The 5,287-nt window shown below is 44.7% G+C and overlaps 1 non-coding gene across 1 annotated transcript; it reads right to left on the bottom strand.

Moving 5' to 3' along the window:
- Positions 1–1,760: 1,760 nt before the first annotated feature.
- On the bottom strand, positions 1,761–1,863 carry LOC115894462. Its single transcript, XR_004054580.1, has one exon. It is a non-coding gene; the product is annotated as a small nucleolar RNA U13 (small nucleolar RNA).
- Positions 1,864–5,287: the final 3,424 nt, after the last annotated feature.

The following is a 5,287-nucleotide window of genomic DNA, read 5'->3' as shown; positions in this document are numbered from 1 at the left end:
TTTCTTTATCCAGTCATCTGTTGATGGGCACTTAGGTTGATTCCATAACTTTGCTATGGTGACTAGTGCTGTGATAAATATGAGTGCAAGTGTCGTTTTGATATAACAATTCGCCTTCCTTCAGGAAGACACCCAGTAGTGGGATTAGTGGGTTGAATGGTAGTTCTATTTTTAGTTCTTTGAAAAATCTCCATACTGTTTCACATAAAGGTTTGACAAATTTACGTTCCCACCAACTGTGTATAAGTGTTCTCTTTTCTCTGCATCCTCGCCAACATTTGTTATTTTTTGACTTTTGAGTAACAGCCATTCTGACTGATGTGAGTTGGGGCTGCACTGAGTCACATATATTTCTGTTGAGAATGTACCTACGTGTCAAATTGGTGGGTCACAGGGAATGGGTACATCCATTACGGTACATACGGCTAAACAGTTTTAAAGTAGTAGAATGAATTTATCCTCCTACTAGCCACGTGTCAGAGTTCTCCTGTTCCACCCTTGTCAACACTTGGGATTGCTGGTATCTTAAATGTTTGCCATGCTAGTCAGTGTGCAACAGTGTCTCCTTGTGGGTTTTTTTTCAGACAGAGTCTCTCTGTCACCCAGGCTGGAGTGCAGTGGCACAGTCTTGGCTCACTGCAACCTCCGCCTCCCGGTTTTAAGCAATTCTCATGCCTCAGCTTCCTGAGTAGCTGGGATTACAGGCACACACCACCATGCCCGGGTACTTTTTGTATTTTTGGTAGAGACAGGGTTTCACCATGTTGCCCAGGCTGGTTTAGAACTCCTGAGCTCAAGTGATCCTCCCGCTTTGGACTCCCAAAGTGTTGGGATTACAAGCGTGAGCCACTGTGTCCGGTCTCCTTATGTATTTTAAAATTTAATTTTAAAAAGTTTTTTTGGAGATGGGCTCTTGCTCTGTCACCTAGGCTGGAGTGCAGTGGTGTGATCATAGTTCACTGCAGCCTAGAAATCTTGGCCTCAAGTAATCCTCCTGCCTTAACTTAGCCTCTTGTGTAGCTACAGCTACAGATTCATGCCATAATGCCCAGCCAATTTTATTATTTTGTGTAGAGGTAGAGTCTGTCTATGTTGCCCAGGTTGGTCTCAAACTTCTGGGCTCAAGTGATCCTCCCACCTTGGCCTCCCAAAATGCTGGACTACAAGCATGAGCAACCAAGCCAGCCTCCTAGCGTTTTTAAATTTGGGTTTCCCTGGATCTAAAGAGGTTGAGCACCTTTTCACATGGTGTCCTGACCTAGATATTTTTTCAGTTTTTACATTTTTAATTTTTGTGGGTACATACACACATCTTCTTTTGTAAAGTGCCCATTCAAGTCTATTGCCCATTTTAGATGTGTGAAGTATTCTTTACACAGTCCTGAAATGAACCCTTGATCACTTATATGTGCTGCAAATATTTTATTCCACTGAATGGCTTCTCTTTCATTCTTTTTTTTTTCTTTGAGATGGAGTCTCACTGTCACCCAGGTGGGAATGCAGTGGTGTGATCTCAGCTCACTGCAACTTCCTGGGTCCAAGTGATTCTCCTGCCTCAGCCTCCCGAGTAGCTGGAATTACAGGCGCCCACCACCACGCCTGGCTAATTTTTGTATTTTTAGTAGAGATGGGGTTTCACCACATTGACTGGGCTAGTCTCAAACTCCTGGCCTCAAAGGATCCACGCACCTCAGCCTCCCAAAGTGTTAGGATTACAGGCGTGAGCCACCGTGCCCAACTCACTCTCTTTTTTTTGGTAATCTCAGATGGGTAATACATTGACTTCGTAATAAGGTCTCAGGGTGGCACATCTCACACATGCATGTGAACACTCAGTCATTACGCTTATGAACCACAAAGGATCATTTCACTCTATTAATGGTATATTTTGATAAAGAAAAATCCTTAACTTTAATGTAGCCAATTTATCAACATTTTCTTCTATGGTTGGTGCTTTCTGTATCCTGTTTAAGAAACTGTCCTTTTTGGGAGGCCGAGGTGGGCAGATCACAAGGTCAGGAGATCGAGACCATCCTGGCTAACACAGTAAAACACCGTCTTTATTAAAAATACAAAAAAATTAGCCAGGCGTGGTGGCGGGTGCCTGTAGTCCCAGCTACTTGGGAGGCTGAGGCAAGAGAATGGCATGAACGCAGGAGGCAGAGCTTGCGGTGAGCAGAGATCAAGCCACTGCACTCCAGCCTGGGTGACAGAACAAGACTCCATCTCAAAAAAAAAGTAAGTGTCCTCCAGGCTGGGCATAGGGGCTCACACCTGTAATCCCAGCACTTTTGGAGGCTGAGAAAGGCAGATCCCTTGAGTTCAAGAGTTTGAGATCAGCCTGGGCAACATGGCAAAACCCCGTCTCTACAAAAAAATACAAAAATTAGCTGGACATGGGCCGGGCTCAGTGGCTCATGCCTGTAATCTCAGCACTTTGGGAGGCCGAGACGGGCAGATCACAAGGTCAGGAGATCGAGACCATCCTGGCTAACATGGTGAAACCCTGTCTCTACTAAAAAAACAAACAAACAAACAAAAAAAAAACAAAAAACTAGCAGGGTGTGGTGGCGGGCGCCTGTAGTCCCAGCTACTCGGGAGGCTGAGGCAGGAGAATGGCATGAACCCAGGAGGTGGAGCTTGCAGTGAGCCAAGATTGCGCCACTGCACTCCAGACAGAGCGAGTCTCCATCTCAAAAAAAAAAAAAAAAAAAAAAAAAATTAGCTGGGCATGGTGTGGCGCACCTTCAGTATCAGCTACTTGGGAGGCTGAGTGGGAAGATCACCTGAGTCCAGGAGGTCAAGGCTGCAGTGAGCTGGGATTGCACTACTGCACCCCAGCCTGGGCGACAGAGTAGGACCCTGTCTCAAAAAGAAGAAAAAAAACCTTCCTTTATTCCAAAGTCATGTACATATTCTCATATGCCAGCTTTGAGAATTTTTATTATTTTGTACTTAACATTTGGATCCATAATCCACACAAGACACATCCTTCACTTTTTTACTGATGTATAACTTACAGCAGATATATATATTCATATAGTATATGTACATATTGCATATATAATTATTACTATTTTTAGAGACAGGGTCTGGCTGTGTTACCCAGGCTGGAGTATAATGGCGCAATCGTGGCTCTGCAACTTCTGCCTCCCAGTCTCAAGTCATCCTCCCACCCCAGCTTCCCAAGTAGCTGGGACAATAGGCGTGCACCACCATGCCCAGTTGTAATTTTTGTAGAGATGGGGTTTCACCATATCATCCAGGCTGGTCTCGAACTCCTGAGCTCAAGCAATCCACCCACCTCAGCCTCCCAAAGTGCTGGGATTACAGGCATGAGCCACTGCACCTGGCCTAATTTATTTATTTATTTATTTTAGAGACAGAGTCTGTCTCTGTCACGTAGACTGAAGTGTAGTTTCGTGATCACAGCTCTTTGCAACCTTGAACAGGTTCACACCACCATGCCCAGCTAATTTTACTTTTTTTTTTTTTTTTTGTAGAGACAGCATTCTTGCTATGTTGCCCAGGATGGTCCTGAATTCCCGGGCTCAAGCAATCCTCCTGCCTTAGCTTCCCAAAGTGCTGGGATTACAGGCATAAGCCACTGCACCCAGTCTAATTTATTTTATTTTAGAGCTATAGTCTCTCTCTGTCACATAGACTGTACTATTATCATACTATTTACTATGTACTATGTATCATACTATGTACTATTATCATACTATGTACTATTATCATAGCTCCCTGCCACCTTCAACTCCTGGGCTCAAACAATCCTCCTGCCTCAGCCTCCCAAAGTGCTGGGATTCCATGATCCACCATACCTGGCTCTAAATGCACAAATCTTAAGTGTTCAGCGTTATTGATTTTTATGTACATATATGTACATTTAGTATAAATGTGTGTCTGTGTGTATATACAGATGCATATACACATACATATGGTAACCATGACCCAGATCAAGATATTGCATACTTCTTACATTCTAGAAGTACCTCCTCCAGTCAATAACCCTAAATGTAACACTACTCTGCCTCTATCACCATCAATTATTTTGGCTGCTCTTGAACTTCACATGCGTAAAATCATATATATATATTTCTGAGACACAGTCTCACTCTGTTGCCCAGACTCGGGTGGCGTGATCACAGCTTGCTGCAGCCTCAACCTCCTGGGGTCAATCAATCCTCTTGCTTCAGCCTCCTGAGTAGCTAGAACTACAGGTATGTGCTACCATGCCCAGCTAATTTTTATATTTTTCTGTAGAAACAGAGTTTCACTGTGCTGCCCATGCTTGTCTCAAACTCGTGGGCTCAAGTGATCCGCTCGCCTTGGCCTAACAAAGTGCTGGCATTACAGGCGTGAGCCATTGCGCACAGCCAAATCATAAATTTTGTACACTTTTGCATATATTTTGTTCAACATTATGCCTGTGAAATTCATCCACATGTAGCATGCAACCTGCTACATGAACTACTGCTACATGTACGTTGTTGCATGCTATATGCCTGTAACAGTAGTCTATGTAGTTCAGTAACTTTTATTACTATATAACATTTCATCATGAGTAACAGTATACTACTAATTTATCCATTCTGCTGTTGATGAGCATTTGGGTTACTTCATTTCAAGGTATTATGAATAAATCTGCTATGAATATTCTTTTTTTTTTCCAAGACAGTTTCGCTTATTGTCCAGGCTAGAGTGCAAAGGCACGATCTCACTTCACCGCAACCTGTGCCTCCCAGGTTCAAGCCATTCTCCTGCCTAAGCCTCCTGAGAAGCTTGGATTACAGGCACATGCCACCATGCCCAGCTAATTTTTTGTATTTTTAGTAGCGATGGGGTTTCACCATGTTGGCCAGGCTGGTCTTCATCTCCTGACCTTCTAATCCACCCGCTTCGGCCTCCCAAAGCGCTGGGATTTCAGGTGTGAGCCACCGCATGCGGCCGAAGTGGTACATGAAAACTTCCACTCCACCACCAGGAAGGCAGCTTGCCCCACCTGTTCAATACAGTTCCCGCTCAACAAACCCCCTGCATCTCCTATGTGTCAGGCAGTATGCTAAGCACTGAGACCTCAAGGATGGGGAAGATGTGGTCTCTGCCTCCAGAGGAGCTTAATGGCAGCAGGAGGTTTCTGTCATGGGATGGACCCAGGGTTCACTAACACTTCAGGGGATGATAAAGCCTGGGGCTCACTGGCCCAATCAGCGTAATCAGACTGGCTGGCTGGCCATGAGGCTCTTGGGCCGGGGCTGCCTGCTCAGTGGGCAGCGGATTC

Source organism: Rhinopithecus roxellana, chromosome 17 (assembly GCF_007565055.1).
Source record: "Rhinopithecus roxellana isolate Shanxi Qingling chromosome 17, ASM756505v1, whole genome shotgun sequence".
Classification (NCBI taxonomy): Eukaryota; Metazoa; Chordata; class Mammalia; order Primates; family Cercopithecidae; genus Rhinopithecus; species Rhinopithecus roxellana.
The sequence above is the reverse complement of the archived record's forward strand: the minus strand, read 5'-3'. Positions and strand labels throughout refer to the sequence as shown.